Here is an 18,189-nt window from a genome sequence, read left to right as displayed (position 1 = left end):
GGTCTTATTAACTCTGGTGTTACAGAATCAACAGGGATTCTGAGCTGGACCCCAAAAATCCTCTAAGTAATGAGGAATTACCAAGGAGATCGTTTCTTCAGGGTCGAGTTCCCCGGATTTTGTTACCGGCCCTGTTAGAGTTATCAAGTCACTCATACTCAGTGCCTTAGTCTCAATTCAGACGCGAAGAGAACTCATCGTGCCGTTATGTTAAATATATGTATAAAGCACTTTCACACCCCTGGGTCTCCTGGCACTAAAAAAATTACATTTACAGTGAGGCAAAACAATAGTGGAACAAAAAAATCGTTTTTCTAATGATGTCAATTTGATGCGCAACGACTGTGCGAGCCATAACTGAGGAAAGACGACCCTCGTTCAGGATCTGGGAAAAGCTGGGGCAGTAAAGGGACGAATTGAGCTGCTCTGAGGCTGTGTAAGGGGTAGTAACTGTGCAGGTTTGCACAGAGGAAACAAAACATCTGGTCTGAATAGGAAGCCAGTGTACTTCTTCGAGGATGGACTCCGCAAACAGAGGTGCTGAAATAGGGAGCCCAGCAGCTTGATTTTGCATACCCTGTGTTTCCCAAACTGTGGTCCGGGGACCCCCAGGGGTCCCTGACACTTTCCCAGGGGGTCCGCAGGCAGCAGTTTAAAAAGCACTGCACTTGTATAATTAGCAGTTTTCCAGCAACAATAAAAGTGTCAAGATAACACCAGTGATTAATGTACCTGCTGGAGAGAGATGAGAGTTTTGTCCTGTGGCAGCTTTGAGTTATCTAATGTAGCACAGAGGGTTAATATGCCTATTGCAAAGAACGTGTACCATGCATTTTAAATAACATTATTTTATGTGCATAGACGAGTGGGTTACTGCTTTTGTCACAAAGATTATTTTGTTACTGTGCAGTACATAAGTGACAACCGTAATCTAGCACAGTGACCTATAAACTGTCATCAAAGAGCTGTTTGCAAACTGCATGGTACAAGTTAGTAACTTATGTTTTTTCCCCGTCTTTCATTATCCCGATGCTGCTAAAAAGGTTTATCAGGGTGGAAATACATTTTTATTGTTAAACTCAATGCTAACCACTGTCTTATGTTCTGAATCCCGAGTTTTTTGTGCTTCTCCAGACCAAGCACTCTTTAAAAATGCCTACCAGTATAAATGACATGTGAATCCTACACCTTGTAGTCCCCTTTGCCTTATGTAACATATTCTATACACTGATTTACACTTATGATTAATTGTCTCTATATGTGTGTGATGTAAAGTGATAAACTTGTTATAGACTGCACCATTGTTTCCTAAATTTCTTTGGGGTAGACGGAGCCTCCCAAAGCCCCCTTTGTAGTGGTCAGGCACACTCAATGCACTTGGTGTGCACCGTATGGGGACTGGTCTGAAAACATTTGCCAGGGCTGCTTTGGGTTTCCAGTCTGGCCGTGGCAGGAGTAGGAGCCTCGTACTGCGAAATAAAACCAGCCATTTAAAAGTTAGTCACAGAGATGCAGCACCAACCTTCCCATTAAAATTTTAGTTTTTTGCAAATTCTTTCAAATATAAAATACTAAGGGGGATATTTACAAAAGAAGTGGTGGAGCGTGTCGTTTGCCTCTGTGGCTTAACGACACGCGCCGCCACTTCAGAAATGCAGGGCTGCACCATATTTACAAGAATATAGTGCAGCCCTACATATCGCCCTGTGCTGGTGCTACACTTAGCAGTGTAGCGCCAATGCAGGCACCCTTGCAACACAGTGCAAGGGTGTCTGCGTGCAGGGGAAGATTGTTTATGTAAAGGAAGGTCCCCCCTTCCTGCACATAAACAATCTTGAAATGGGGTTTTGTCACTTGTATGTGTGCTGCTTAATGCAGCACACATGGAAGTTACAAAATGCCATTTTTTTTAATGATTATGTGCAGGAAGGGTCACCTTCCTGAACATAAACAATGCAAGGCGTTTTGCTTTTTCCATGTGTGCTGCACAAGGCAGCACACATGGAAAAAGCAAAAATGAGGAGAAATAAAGCATTTCTCCTCGTTTTGCCAAGTTAAGACCTGTTTTTCCCTGGTGTTAATTTTGGCACTGCCTTCGATTTACGCTGCCCCTGTGAATAGGGGGCAGCATCAAAATCAATGGGTTTTGCGGTGGAACGCCCACTGCAAAACCCACTACCCACCCCTTTCACGCTAAGCATTGCGCGAAAGAGGGCCTTATTTACATGGCAGTGTTAAGCCATGTTAAGTGGCTTACCGCTGCCTTGTAAATAAGGCAAAGCCCTCATCGACACGCGAACGTTGCAAAAAGTGATGTTTCCATGGTGGTAGGGGTTTGTAAATATGCCCCTAAAATCCTTAGGCCCACATGCATCAAAGCAAAAACCGGTCACAAACGGGCAGATTCTCAGAATCTGCCCCTTTGCAACCGGTATTTTTGCATTTGGGATGCATCATCCCAAATGCAAAAATCGCAATTTAAGTAATCTCTAAATTGCGATTACTTAAATTGCAATTGCATTTAAGGAATCTCAATTTGAGATTTCCATTTTACACACACACATGCCCTTGGGGCATGTATGTGTGCAAGATGTACTCATATGCAGATTTCAGGGGTGCAACAGGGTGTCCTTTTGACACCCTGGCACCCTTGAAATTGCATGAGCAATTTGCGAACCTCTAATTGAGAATCGCAATTTGAGAAAGTCTTCCCATTCATTCCTATGGGCCTCTAGGCACATAGGAATGAATGCGGAGGTATTCCTTAATTGCGACTCGCAATTTGCGAGTCGCAATTAAGGAATGTTTAGAAATCGCTATTTTGTAAGCGATTTCTACTTGCATAGCCTTTTGCTATTCCTTATTAGCGAATCCTTATTTTTCGCTAATAAGGAATCGCAAATGGCATTGTTGATGCATGTGCCAGCTAGTTATTCGAGTATTTGTTTTGTGTGCACACATGTGTTTATTGTTTTCGAATTACTGTTTTAACGTTTGAAATTTAAATTATACAAATTGCTTGGGGGTCCCCGACTTCCAGTGGTGACTCAGTGGGGTCCTCAGGAGTCAAAAGTTTGGGAACCACTTCTGTAGACGGTTTGGTAATGTCTCATTTACACCTATGTACAATAATTCATAACCGAGCCTCTCTGGCCCGGAGGCAGCTTCTTGATGTACCAGGCTCATGTAATCAAAAAAACGTCATCAAGCAAAAATATGCAATATAGGGACTTTGGCTCCACTCTCTTCATCCATTGGTCTTAGCTGTCATTCACATTTTGTCTTCTTCCCACCTCCTCAGACATCATGGGGCAAAGGGTCAGCCCGTTTCAGTGATTGGCTCTCTTCCACTGTGAGTGTTGGCATTTTGTCGGATCACTTGTGCAGATCAACCAAGGGAAAAGCGTAATTCAGTTCCGGGGCTGGTGGGCCAATACTTTTCAAACTTTTTTTTTTACTATTCAGTCTTTATTTTGTTAGCCTTTCTTACATATTTTTAAACTACGTCTTCAGGTTACAGTATCTTTTGTTTTTTGCCAGTAACACTCACATGTTCCTTTGATGGGCATTAAAACGAAAAAGGGTTTCTATACCACTCTAAAACATCTGCCTGCTAGAGAGCAATTGTTCTGTTCTATTACATTTATATGTGATTTATATCTTATTGTTAAACTATTATTAAAATAATTTGTATTTCAAGCACATAGCTATCACTTTTAAGTGGCATCATGTTTTATTTATTTATTTACAGCATATTTTCCAATAAAAATAAATGTAACTGTCTGGCCAGCTTGCCAAGGCAGACCGGTTGGTTTTTACTATGCTCTTTATGTCACGTAAATTCTACTACTCTGATTTGAAAAATGATGTATGGCCAAACCTACTGAATGGTCACTGACTTCTAAAAGTGAACAAATGATTGGGTGTTGCTACACAGAACTGTCCCTAGCACCTTAGCAGCAAGTATTACTTTTGCAATAGGACTAGCACATAGTGCTTATTTTAAGAACTAGGGTGATCCTAGTAGTTAGAAATTGAGTTCCTTAAATGAAAGTTACAACATTGTCCTTTTCTGTTAACACACAGAAGTATAGGCAAAACAATACAGTTGGAGGAGTTAATCAAGTTAGGAAAGGTTCTTGGCCTTTTTAGGTCATGCCGACCCGACAGCACAAGCAGCCTAGTTGCAAAAGACTTATTTTAGGTTTACTAAGAACTTACTCTTCTTTCCTTGCTTCTTATTCAATGGCTGTCATTGTCCACCTTGTGATTCCCTAACCCCCCGGGCTCAGCCTATTTACATCCTTTTGACAAGCTGACTTGTGTTGTTCCACTTCTCACTTTTGGAGTACTTTTTTTTCTCGGTTAAGCACTCCACCAGACTGTATGTGTTTTCCAGCCCTCTTTCTATTTTGCTTTTTCCCTCACCAGCGTACTCTCTATGTTGAACTTTCCTCTCCAGTGTGATTCTGCCCCTGCCCCCGTGCGCTTCTTCCCAAACCCCCCAAGTGCTCTGTGTTCCTATCTCCCCCACCCCCGGTTGTACCCTCCTTCCCCAGATACATTTTTAATGTGTCCCCTGCTCATTACTTGTTGCTGTCTTTCTTTCCTCTCCTTTTCCCGTCCACCACCATGGTTATATTTTTTAACTACATTCTTTTGGGGGGGGGGGGGGTGGAAGGGGGGAACCAGGCAGCAAAAGTGCCTGCCCTCAACAGAAGTGTGTTTACTCACTTAAAATTTATTTTTTTAATGATCAGTCTAAGTGACACCTGCCATCCTAATCAGTCAATAAAAAGAAAAGAAAAGTTGAGCCTGTGTCACTGTGTAAGCACGCATAGGCATAGTGACATAATGACGCGACCACTAACAGTGGCCACTTCTTTGCATTCTTTGTTGTTTTATGACAGTGCTAAACAGCATTTGCACAAGTATTGTGCTTTTTACCATACCTGTTCAGGACCCATTGGCTTTGCCAAGCCTTATGTTAATATATTTAAGAAGTACATTCTACCCAATTCAGCAAAGCTGAAGACCATTTCATGATATGTCTGCCAATCTGCAACAGTGGGGCTTCTGAAGACCTGTAAAACGAATTAGAATTGGCAATATTCCAATGGCTTATTTTATGCTGGTGGCATACTGAAGTACCTACATCAAACACATGATTATGCACTGCACATATCATTGGCCAATATAATATAGAACAAATCTCACCCTTGCCACCCCCAAACATGAGACTTAGAAAGAGCTGACACAATACTCCCCATCCAATCCCCTCACTCTAGAGCAGCTAATCCTCGACATCTGCTGGCACACTCTTCTCATCAGCTGTTAGGGACTGTCTGGGACTATGTCAGGAACACAGTCAGGGACTTGGACAAGGACTGGGAAATGGGTAGAAAACGTACACAGAAAGAGTAGTACAGCGCTGCCCAGGATCACATAGGAAGTCAGAGAAGAAAAAGGGATCCAAAGGGGAAGCCTGTACAAGTGAACAAGATGGCTAAGACTCAGAAAGGACAGGCACTCATGAGGCGGTCCAGCATTCAGAATCACTACACCCAGGACGGATGTGCAATACACTTATTTATAAAACAACATTAACAATAAAGGGAATGTGGAGTAAAGCACTCGGGAGCTCCACACGGTAAGACTGAAGCTCAGTAAGTTACTCTCCCACAATTGCTGTTACAGATACTTACTGCAAATGCCCACATATAGGATATACATTCAAAGGCAGGGTCTGTGGAGCTGATATCAATGGTGATGTTATAAATGTAACTCAAAGACAATACTCACAGTGAACAAGAAACACCACCTAGGTAGTCAGCTGTGCCCATGGATCCTGGCGATCAAACAGGAACACGCAAGGCAGTAACAGCAAGGGGGTAGAACTAAGCACAAGCACAATAGACAAAGGGCTAGCAAGGAGGAGTGCTTAACAGGAAAGGAAGGAAATCACAGGGTGCACTTGGCAGAAAGCAAGTACCAAACATACAAGGTAATAGAAGCAGGACAGCAGGAATAGAAAGACAGTAAACTAGGAACTGGAAACAAGAAAATGGGAAGAAAAGCAGCAACTGGGAAAGGGTATACAGAAGGGGAGGCTACAAGGGGATACAAGAATAGTATTGAATTAGGAGTATAAAAAAACAAAGTAGCACTGAAGGCTGTGCTGGAGCAAGAACAAGAATTGAGCAAAAGCTCAGGAGTCAAGGTAGCACTGCAGGCAGTGCTAGTTCAGGAACAGGAAATTACTATAGGTCAGGAGTCAAGGTAGCACTGCAGGCAGTGCTAGTTCAGGAACAGGAAATTACTATAGGTCAGGAAATAAGGTAGCACTGCAGGCAGTGCTAGTTCAGGAAAAAAGGAAAGAGTTACAGGTCAGGAAACAAGGAGTTAATAGAGCACTGCAAGCAGTGCAAGCCAGGAACAAGAAATAGCTGAAGCTCAGGAACAGGAACAAAGAATAACTATAGCTCAGGAACTCAGGAAGCAATGTAGCACTGCAGGCAGTGCTAATTCAGGCACAAGGAATAGCTGTAGCTCAGGAATCAAGGAACAAGGATTAACTATAGCTCAGAAATCAAGAATTATCAAAAACTCAGGAAACAAGGATCAGTCTCACCGGAACTCGGCTACAATTACCAACCCTGGACTGAAGGGAGCGGGGCCTTAAAAGAGATCACAGTAATCACATGCATCAGGTGGGAGCAGGCTAGCAGCAGCCAGCCACAGGTAAGCTGAATTCCGCCACCCATCCTTGGCCTGTAGGGGTGGAGATGAAGCAGTGAGCAGGGAATTCTAGGTAATGGAGTTTCAGGCATGAGCAGGTTGGCTTCCACAAAACCCGGCATGGATTGGGAATGGATGTTAATTTCCAAATGGCTGAAAGTCAGTATATACATGAACGTGAGGGTCCAGTAGCTTATTATGAGACTGGAGAGTCCCACAGTTCAGCCCCCTGGTGGTGGACACGAGAACGCAGGGAGCAAGTCGAGACATCACCTTTTAAAACGACCTGGAGACCCTGATGATACTTTGTATAAACCCACTCCAAGCCAAATGCTCCTGCTGTCCTATGAACCAGTGATGGACTAGGAGACATAAAAAAACCCTGAGTAAGTATATTATGTAACTCTGTAAATTGTTCCCCAGCACACACCTACTACAACATCTGTGTGTTGCATTAGAGCTTCTCTCAACAGCTGAGTAGTTGCTGCACGCCTTCAGGTGGTGGCTTGAAAGAATAAGCAGACATTTTCTCTCATCTGTATACATCTTAATCCCTTGCCTGAGCCGATTCCATGGCTTCCAGTTTCTCCTTCTGCAAACCCTGGGTGAGTGACTGGAAATAAATGTAAAGGCTGTAACATAGGCTAGTTGAGACAGTTAGAATTAGTCTGCCCTAAGCTAAGAGGGTCTGTGTCCGCTGACACTACAGCATCATTGTCCACATGTTGTTTCCTCATTGGTCCTGGTTGTTTTATAAGCATTAAAGCATCAGAAAGCAGCACAGGGTCTCTAGTTAATGTGTTAGGACTTCTGTTAGTGTTATGATTTTCCATGACTGTGGTTTTGTACTATCAGTGAAAGCCTTAATCATCGGATTGTGCTGCTGACAGGCGTGTGGCTATATCATGTCCTTCGTTCTTTTCCCTTCACTCCAGTCCCCTCTTGGCCTTCATTCCTTTGCATCAAAGTTCTGCCCTCTCCACTAACCCCCATTCCCCAGCAATAATGCATAAGCCACTTAGTCACTTCTTGACATTTCTGGCTTTTTCCCACATCCTTGATAGCCAGTATTCCCCTACCTGTAGCCTAGGGTGCCAGCACTTACCTCTCTACACCTTTGAAAATCTAGGAACAGAACTTAGCACTGGAGCCTTTTTAACCTCTATTCTGTACCCAGTATCATATCGAGGCAGGATAAAGGGCTGAATTTACAATAGCTGAGACACAGCTCTCTCTGCTTTCGGAAACACTGACCAGCACTCAGTGGTCAGCTGCCATTGTGCTGTTGGGCCACACTCTTTTGGGCTGGCCTTCTGACCCTATGTCCACCGTGTGTTCCCATCTGGATGGCAGTCTCCTCCTGTTATGGCATTGGGAGAAGTCTGGTGAAAAATGGTTGATGACACCAGGGTCGGACTGGCGTACTGGGCCAATTAGGCTGTGACAGATGAGCCGGTATCACAGATCAGTGTGTGGGCCAGTTTTTTTTATAGTTTGTGGGCCTGTTTTATGGCTAGGTAGGCCGGTTTTACTGGTGCTTTAGCTGATATTAACAAAGTTTGTCTTCAGCAAACACAAATGCATGCAGTCTCAAATACCTTGCAAAATACCCATACAGCATGTTTTTGCAATTTCAAAACTGGCCTGATTTGCAAATGTGGGCCACTTGTTTAGTTATGTGGTTCTGTAAATTGGCCACTCTTATTTTGGTGCCTGGGCCTATTTTTCATCCCAGTCCGACCCTGAATGACACCATGGATACGTTTAAGTATGGTGGAACAGCAACAGCGGAGGTGGGGGAGGCAGTGGCAGCTCCTCCATTAGGGCGGAGGAGCGTCACCCCTCTGCTGAGAGCCAGCACATGCAAAGAAGGGAAAAATAATAATAATATTTTTTTTATCATAATAGTATTTTTCACTGAGCAGCCTGACAGACAGCAGCAGGGAAGAGGAGTGGTGAGCACTACTAGTGTACATGCCAGTTTGGCTGGCCGTCTTAATGTGGCTAATCCAACATGTTCGCTTAGATATCTCCAACCCAATCTGTGTTGCACAGCTGAGTGGAGAACAGGCACCGGCTCCCTGAGCGAGCACCAAACCAGCCCGCTCAGACCAATCCTGGAACTTCTCTCATGCTTGGTAATGGTGTTACAAGCATGAGAGCAGCGTCTGGATTGGCGTAGTGGCGTCTGGGAGCCTGTGCAGTGCGCTCCAGCCCAGGAGCAGAAGAGCACCGAGGGGTCGACCGGCAGAAGCCGGCAGCTGCAGGTAAGTGCTCTTTTCTTTTTTTTTTTCCTTATTTTCCCCTGCACTGCCCCACAACTTTTCATTGACAGCAGCTGCCATTGGTTGGAGGTGGTGTCTCCACCAGTCCTCCAAAGCCTAAATGAGGCTAGTGGTTTTTATCTATGAGTGTACTCACAGTTGTGCGTTTATTTACTCATGTCAGAGAAAAGAAATTGTAATACAATAGAAAGGTTTGGTTGACAGCCAAATACCATGGTGACCTTTTGCCTAGAACTGGAAACATCATTGCAGTAGCCCATGGCTTGCCAAGTGTTGTGGGTGGCCCCCGTGCCTGACACGGGCTGCAAGTGCTGTGTCTGCCATATGCTGACCCAATGCTGACCCATAGCCTGCTCCCCATGCCCCTGCCATAAGGCAACCCAAGAACGGCTCCACCTTTGCCTATTGTGCTCCTTCTGCTATCCCTTTGTGCTGTCCCCGCCATGCTGCCTGTGGTTTAATGACCTCAGGCAGCTCCCCCACCTGCTTGCCTCCTGACTGTCCCTAGCTGAAGCCTAGTAACTCGAGAGCCCCCTCCAATGTTGAGGAGAACAGGCCTATACCCATGTACGACAAGTGTACCCCGTCTGGGTTGTAGTATCCTTGTGTTCTAAGGTTAATGAGGCCATGTCTCCCGAAACCCAACTCATTAGCCTTGTACACTCTGGACATGGTGATGTTCAATTTCTTTCTTGACCTTTCTACCACTGCGTTATCCAAAGCCCCCCTCCATACATCTCGTGGTATGATCTCAGACCCTACTAGCCCTGCTGGCCTGATGGGTCTGGCAACAGCTGCCAAACCCACTATCATGGTCCTGATTAAATCCCTATGCCCCAGGTCAGCCAAATCATTCCCTCCTAGATGCATCACTAATGTGTCAGGTTTCCCTTTGTGCTTCATTGCTTCTTGAACAATAGGCAGCAGGTGTTCTCATTGCATCCCTGGCTTCCCCATCCATGAGACCTTCGTGTTGAGCATCTACAATCCTTCATTATTCCTTGGTGCAACCACCTACCACTGTGTCCTTGTGACAAACAAGTGCCCGAGGATCCACGCCCTGCATGCCTGACCAAGGGAATCTGTTGTGATAGAAAACTTAGTTTAAGTTAGGTCGAATATAGTCCCGAAAGACTCCCAATGCCCACCAGCTTATCTGTTTGATGCACTTTGCATCCAGGCCACTGACTGCAGCTGTCGTAGCTGCACCTATGCGAAAGGAATGTGGCACAAATTTTTTCAGTGGGAGCCCTACTGTGCTCATGGCCATTCTAAAACCATCGTTATATTGAAAGCGGCTAAGGTATGAGTTGTCCTCATGGCAGAAAAGTGGCTGCTCGCCCTGGGCTGGGTTCTTTCAGAAGCAAACAGCGCAGCATTGTATGCCCGATAGGCAATACAGGCATGTGTGCTTGCCTCTGCCCTCATGGTCTGTTTTTGATCTACCTAAATTTATGGTCATGGCGCTGTCCTCCATGTGCAGGTCACTCCTTCTTAAGCAGGCCGACCCAGGGTTGATTCTGGTCGGGGCACACATTTGCTGACCCTGTATGCCCCAAAGAATGCCAGGTAGAAAGCCGCTCAAAAGAGTAGTAGTTCATGCCTATGTGTGCAGATCCTTTGAAGCTGCTTGAACACCTTTTGTAAGGAGCTGAAACATATGGGGCGTGTCCTGTCCTGTTGTCTTGGTTGGATACACCCCATCCCTTCGTGGCTGCCCTACAGTAGAAACTACTGGCTGGGTCGCTGATGCCCTCTACTTTTGCGTAGTAATAATCTACGCTATGGTGGTTTTGCTCCTAAGATCTAGTTTTGTTTTTGGAAAAGGCCCACAGAATAAATTCCTCCACGTCCCTATTGAACACTTTGCCAACTCCTTGGGCACCGGTCAGCGGCGGTTTCTTCTTCAGCAATGCTTCAGCATTGCCCTGCCACCTGAGACCTGAACAAACACTATGAAATATCAACATTAACTACCCCATATTTATTTAGGCCGAATCAGCACTGCAACTTTGCTGTCACGTAGAACAGGAAGTGTAGCTTTCCTACTCGCACAGCTCAAGAGAGTGACAGGGGCTGCTGCAAGAATCTGCGCATGTCAGGCTGGGAAAGTACTTGGACTTTGCCAAATAGACATGCGCACTTTGAAGCCTCTAAACAGGCTCTGTATAAGAGAGCCAAGTGCACAGTGATGCAGCCCCCCTCCTCCGAAGGAGCGGTGAGGTGCTCTGCCCAGGACAATGCCGAGGCTTTGCCCATACACTGTTGAAAGAACTTTGGGCTCTTTATTTTAAAGAGCAGCATTGGGATTGGCTGGCCAGGTCAGTGGAAATGAGAATCTGCTGAGCTAATCCTCTCACAAAGAATAAAGATCAGCGCAGGTTTGTTCGGCTCATGAACACTGCTTGGATATAAACACAGAGTTTGGAAACCCAGCTCCAGGGTCACCACAGTAAATATATTTTCTCTTGAAAGGCGGGTGAGAGAAAAGTGTTTAATTTTCTTTTTCTTTGTGTTAATGTGCTTTTTTTGTAACTGGGGAACTGTGGTCAAGCCCCGGCATCGGCTGAACATCTTGTGATTCTCTGCAAATCACTTAATCTCTTTATGCCTAAAAAGGACTCAGTCCTTGTGTAATTTAACTGGTGCTCTTGCAGAGTACCTCAGTCCAATTTCATTGGGCCAAGTTTGCGGCATATATACCAAAAATTTTAATGAATGCTTGCTTTTTCAACTTTGGAACAGTTTTTAATACGCTGCCACTTTTAAATCTCACCAGCCACCACTGGCACGGGCTATAGCCTTAAAAGTCTCCATGCACTTACGGTACATGGTCGCTGTCTTGGGAGCTAGTGCACTGTTCACCAGCATGTTCAGGTCAGGTCTACTAGGTTCCACAGTTCTTGTGGTATCGCTGCCCCGTCAAGGTCCGCATGCGGCGCCAACTCCCTGAATCTCTGCCACTGAAAAAGAGACACCACGTCAGCTACCGCATTTTCAGTGCCAGGAATATGCCTGGCCCAGACCACAATATTTGCCCTAAACTGGGAGCCTACCAAATGCCTCAGCAAGTGGACCACTATTGGGCAATGCGCCGTCCCCAAATTCAAAGTATGGACCACTGCGTGATTGTCTACCCATAATGTACTCTGCTTGTTGGAGATACTTTCTTCCCATATAGAGAAGGCGACAATAATTGGGAAGAGTTCTAGTACCTTCAACTTCTTGGTGATCCCTTTCTCCATTTGCCAGCCGGTGGGCTGCCACCCCTGCTGGGCCTAAATCGGCCCGAAGCTGTTGCTCCCAGCTGCTTCAGTTAACACTTCCAGACGCTCTGACGGCATCCAGGGTTCCTGTCAGATCAGGGTCCCATTGAAGTAGGCTAGGAAAGCTGCCTATTGCCACATATCCTCCTTTACGCTGTGTGCCAGTCTGACCCTGTGGTGCCTCTTTGTCAGCCCTTTTGTTAACCATTCCAGTCACCTGGAAAACGGGCTCCCTGCTGGTATCACCCGGTTGGCGAAGTTAGGCTTGCCTAGAAGCTGTTGAATTTCACCCAGCGTAGCTTTCTTCTTCCCTATCACTACCCTTACTGTGTGCTTCAGGTCCTCCACCTTTGTTGATGGCAGTCTGCACTGGCCTTGTATGGTGTCTAAGTCAATTCCCAGGAAGGACAGTTCTTTAGTAGGGCCTTCTGTCTTTTCCCAAGACAGGGGCACCCCTAGCTTTTCAGCCAAAGCCGCAAACTGCCCGAACAGACCCACACACTCAGCAGAGTCTGGTTTGCCAAAGAACAAAAAATCATACAGGTAATGAATCTGTCCCCCAGCTGGATGACGTTCCCCCTAGGCCCATTCCAGAAAGCTGCTAAAGGCCTTGAAGTATGCAAAGGAGATCACACATCCCATCGGCAGGCACCTATTGTGGTACTACTCTTCCCACAGTTTGGAACCTAGCAAGTGGTAGCCTTCTGTGTGCACAGGTAGCAAGTGGAATGCCAATACGATGTCAGCCTTAGCCAGCGTGGACCCTTTCCCACTTGTCCTGATCTGGTCGAAGGCATCAACTATGGTGGCATAGGACACCAAACAGCTGTCCTCATCCAGTCAATCATTGACTGACTACCTGGCTGGATGTAACAGGTGGTGAATGAGTCTAAACTGACCGGGCTCCTCGTTGTGTACCAACCCAGTGTTGACACCACAAATTTGCTGCATGGGGTGCTGCAAAGGGGTCAGTGACCCACCTCATGCAGACCTCCTTGTCTACTTTTTTCCGGAATGTCCCTGACTGACCAGGTTTTGGCTAACATGAGGAGTTAGGGAGCCTTGGTATGGGATCTTAAACCCTACCATGAAGCCTTCTGCTAGTAACTGTTTCTCTTTATCCTTAAGCTAGCCGCCCAACAACGTAACCAATGTTGCAGTTTATATGGGTGTGGGCAATTGTGTGGTGAACCAATCCTCAGCTTCCAGTTTCATCGCTCCCAGCCTCTTATTTTTTCTTGACGGTGTTTCTGGTGTCCCCTTGCCCTTTCGCCCTCTTGCATTCAATGGCTGGATGTGTCCCCCCCGCAGTTGCTGCCAGGCATCCCAGGGGCACACACTTGAGCAGCTCCACCTTTGGCTATTGCACTCCTTTTCCTGTCCCCGCCGGTGTCCTCTCTGCCTGAGCCCATCCACTATCTGTGGCTGCGACGCTCGCGTTAGAGGTTTGGGTGAGTGGGCCAATGGCGAAGGCACATGTTCTCTTTGGTCCCCATGCCCTTATAACCCTGTGGGGCACCTGGGGTGCCCCCTGCTGATTGGTCACTTCAAACCTAGCTGACCGATCAGCGCCCAGTGTTTTCCCAGACTTAGCTGCTGCCCACTTTCGGTTCCGCCCCCAGTAGGGGTTTGTCGCAAGGCCCTCATTGGTCTGACTGCGTCCCCCATCCCGCGCTCTGAAGCAGATGTCTGAGAAAAAGAAGATTGACAATGTAAACAGTGAGTTGAAAAAAAAATCGCATTATTCTTTACAGTGTTTTATCAGCAGTACTCGAATGCACACATGAAGCTCTTGTTTCCATCAAGAACTGGTTTCCTTTGTCTCTAAGTGTGTCCTGACCTGCCCTGGCACTCCTTGGGAACTGGGAAGCACTCCTTCCCGCCATCACATGAAGGGCCCCCCTGTGGATGTACTGTGTGGGAGAACGCATTCATCTTTATGGTGCGTATTGTATTCTCTGTGCCCTCCCCCAGAACACTGGCTGGTCGGTCAAACATGTTTTATTTCCAGTGGCCTTTGAGCATTCAGCCTGCCTCGACTCGGGATGTAAGATGCAGCTGTCCTCTTATCACACTGAAACTTGTTTCCGGATTTTCTTTCAAAAAGTGGCAATTCTGGTATATTAAGATTTCTTGATAAGGGTTTTTAGAAAATACGATGGATTTTGAAAAGCTTTATTTGTTTACAATGTATTTTATTACAGTGTGGTGCGAGCTTGAACTCATGTATGTCGGTGCAAATGTTCTCTAGGCTTGTTTTGCAAACCGTACAAAGTATTTCTGGTCTATTAGTAGTGTTCTAAAATAATAAATGAAGCACTGTTTTCCTATGGGATATCCAGGCACGTTTAGCTGAGGGCGTGGACGTTGGCTTGCAATTTCCATCACAGACAGTGTGGCGAAAAACGAAAGCAGGGCGATTAATTGAGAAAACCAGGTCACGCCGCAGAGTCATTTTGCTTGAGGGAAAGAGCTGTATAGAAAAGGCTGGCGGATAATTTCCTGTCAGTTTAATTTGTTTCGGGGTTTTGCCGTATGCTCCCCTTAAAATATATTCTGTTCTAGGGATTGCCGTGAATTTTGAGTTTTTGAATACTGTTTATGTTACATGTTCGATTGCTATAAGAGGAGACGTTGCAGCAGCTAAGCAGACTGCGCCGAGTCCACAGACATGTGCGTGGGAATGTTTAACCGCTTTGTAAGGGCACAAAGCCCGTGCTGATCACATACTGACGCCTGGGAGGTCCAGCGTGCCTGTGATTGGCTGCTGGCAACAAACCCCTTTCGACATGTTATCGCGCACTGCCAGGGAGCAGCGCGGCTGAGCAGCAGACCGTTTTGACGGCAGGATTACACGCGGGTCTCCGCCGGGCAGCCTCCCACTTTTTGTTACCTTACCGAGGACCGGAAAAACATCTTCTGCAAGGTATCATTTGCTGCAGTGTCCGAGGTGAGCTAACGGTGTTTTCTTGCTCTCGTTATCATAACAATGTTAAATATCGTTTCAGAAGAACTGCGCACCAAAGTTTAAAGCCGATTCAATATTTATCAAGATGATGGTAGAACTAGGATGACGTACTTATCTGAACAAAACCTACTCATTACAAAACGCATTTAAATGCGTCATTGTGTCTGGAAAGCGTGTTTACAGTGTGTTGAGTACGTAGCTCTTGCCTACGTTACGGTGATATGGACCTGGTGCGTGCACGCGCGTGTGCGCACCTGCTCGTAGCGCGATGGGCGACAGAACGGAGCGCGAGCTGCTCAGATCTGCGCGGCCCCTGTGCGGCGGAGGTCCCGCTCTTGCCTTCTCATAGCCTTTGATGAGTGCCTCTGAACTGGGCAGTAACCAGCCCTGTCGTTTACAGAGCTGCGAAGCTCCGGCGACAAGCGCTATAGAAGTTGTTTCTAGTGTTGAGCCATTGCATGAGTTACTTTCATTCCAAGAATGAACGAACGTGGCCACGAACATGCGAATAAACAAACAGATTTGATACACGGAACTGTATTGCGGCACAGAAGCATGTTTATTTGTTTTATTTTTCACATAACTGTTTTTGTGCAATTGGAAAAAATATTCTCCCTGGATTTTCAGCTTTCTTGAATAGTAGACCTTGCGTATGTTGCGCACAGAAGAGAACGCACCCTTAGTATTCAAGAATGATAATATGTTTAGAAAAGAGGATGCGAAGTCACAATGTCATCCCCCCCCCTTGCGCTGACTGACTGTTTTCATTCCCCACTCTGAGCAGTGATGTGCTGCTGAAGGCCCAGTCTGTGCCCCCCCCCCCCCCCCCCCCCCCCGCACCACGGAGCAGCACTTAATGGTTGTAAAGGAACAGAACAGCAGCAGGATTAATACAAGCCTTTTAATCTGAAACCATCGACTGAAAGTTCAGGGTGTGCCCGTTGGCTGTGCGTGGGCATCTGTGCTTGTGTTCTCCTGGAGCTGTGTACAAGGACTTTTCTCATCTCTTCGACAATTCACACAGAGGCTCACATGTGGTTTGTCTCGACCAGTATTGGGGCCGCTTTTGAACGTACAACCCTGGATGCGTTTTCAAACGTGTTGTCTTTGTTAATGTGCATTTATTTGACTTATTTGAGTGACCAATTGAGACATATTTTCTACCAAATACCGAACTTTGCTTTCCCTGCCAGTGCAGAAGTGTTCATAGTTGGGCGTACTTACTGCACTGATTTGCTGAGGGATTATGGCTTATATTTTGGATACTTGACCAGTTCACATTAACTAGAAGCATTATTGTGATTGAGAACATATTAATTTTAGTGTACAACATATATCTAGAAAATATTCGTTTCTGTGCATGCTACATTTTTAATATGAGAATCTAGGAACTATGAGCCTATGTAACTTTTGGCAAGTTTCACAGGGATGGTAAAATGACAAGTCTAGATATAGCCTGGCCCTCTTGATTCCAACGTCTGCACCTTAGCTAATAAACCTCGTATTGCCTGAAATATTGCTAATGTCATTGGCAGGTAATATAGAAACAGGATAGGATGCACAGTACTATCATGATTTGGTTTGCATGGTTTTAGCTTGTTTCTGATCATTGTAAAGTTATTGCATTTGTGTAAAGATTCGATGTTGTGGGTCTGGGTTGGTCATAGCGTCACGATTGTGAGCTAAACTCAGTAGCATCTTTCTCTGTGGTTGTGCACGTTCTGTACGAGAAAGGAAGGTCAGTTTCATGCAAGCACTGATTGTGTATAAAGGGGATTGTAACTTGCAAGTTTTCTCAATATCTGTGTACATTGAGCTCCCATACATATGTGAACTCCTCGTCGCCAGATGAGTGCAAAGTTTCAATGTTTTTTTGCAACTTTAGCGAATATCTGTGGAAACGCTGCAGCTTCTTGGAGCAGGGCCACCAGGAGGCTAGGGCTGTCGGAGAACTTTGGGGACGAACACCAGCCACTATTTCTTAATAATTAGATGTTTTGTGGCTTATTAAATAGTGCGCACCCTCAGAAGCTTTTCCACCATGCGCCACAAAAGCACCTGGCAGGCCTTTCGTAAAGGTTGCAACATTTTATGCTTTCCCACGTTTGCTTCAAAATCTTGACTTTTGCCACAAATCATGCTGCAATAGCTAAAATGGATGATCCTGCATACATGTGGATTGTGCAAATAAAAACTGCCAAAGGTAAACATGCATAGAAATGTGTAGAAACTTTTTCCATCTTGTCTGGGCTCGATCAGAGGGAAACTTATTCCTCTGTGCTATGAACTTTTTATCGCACAATGCACAGAAAAGCTTTCCAAAGATGAATTTAAACTGCAAATGTCAGCAAATATTGGAAAGGGTGAAAACCAGACACTTTGCAAAAAATCACTGATGGAAAGATTGATTTTTACGCCCTTTACCATAATATGATGATTGTGTGAATATTTGTTATATCCATGTACATTGATTGCCCTGGCCCTTATATCGAGGTCCACATGGGGATACATTTATGGGCAATTACAGGTTTTCTGATATCTCCAGGCCCGGGACTACTGCTCCCAAAAATAACTGGCCCATTGAATAAAAGCCTCCAAACACCAGACCTGGACCTGGTAGAGGAGCTGCTGGGTCTGCGGGTAACTACCGTGCCCGACCCTTACCCACCCTTCTCCTACAGCTCCCCTCAACTCCTCCCTTTAATCCTGCTCTATTCCTGGCCCTCACCCACCACCGGCCACACCACCAGACCATGTGTCAAAACAAAGCCCCTGGTAGAGTGATGTGGATTTGGGTTTGTTATGCTTTAGTACTGGGGAAAACATAACATTGGACTCACTCTTTCTAGGTCTGCATGATATTCCCCATTCCAAAGAAAATAACTTAAAATGACCATATTTTGATGGAGGTATACCAGCCAGATTTTCTGAT

The 18,189-nt window shown here is 45.7% G+C and overlaps 1 protein-coding gene across 15 annotated transcripts in view; it reads left to right on the top strand.

The window, feature by feature from the left end:
* NRCAM (neuronal cell adhesion molecule) overlaps positions 1-18,189 on the top strand; it is a 971,555-nt gene that overhangs the window by 533,672 nt on the left and 419,694 nt on the right. For 2 of the 15 annotated variants that reach the window (XM_085653086.1, XM_085653083.1), the window contains exon 1: positions 15,069-15,239. The exons of 12 other annotated variants lie outside the window; for them this stretch is intronic. The gene's annotated coding sequence lies outside the window, so the exon portion shown is untranslated. Of the gene's footprint in view, positions 1-15,068; positions 15,240-18,189 lie in introns of those variants that run through there. One more of the 15 variants, XM_085653094.1, reaches the window with a different exon arrangement.

Source organism: Triturus cristatus, chromosome 4_1 (genome assembly GCF_964204655.1).
Source record: "Triturus cristatus chromosome 4_1, aTriCri1.1, whole genome shotgun sequence".
Lineage (NCBI taxonomy): Eukaryota > Metazoa > Chordata > Amphibia > Caudata > Salamandridae > Triturus > Triturus cristatus.
Note: the sequence above shows the minus strand (reverse complement) of the source record. Positions and strands in the feature narration are given on the sequence as shown.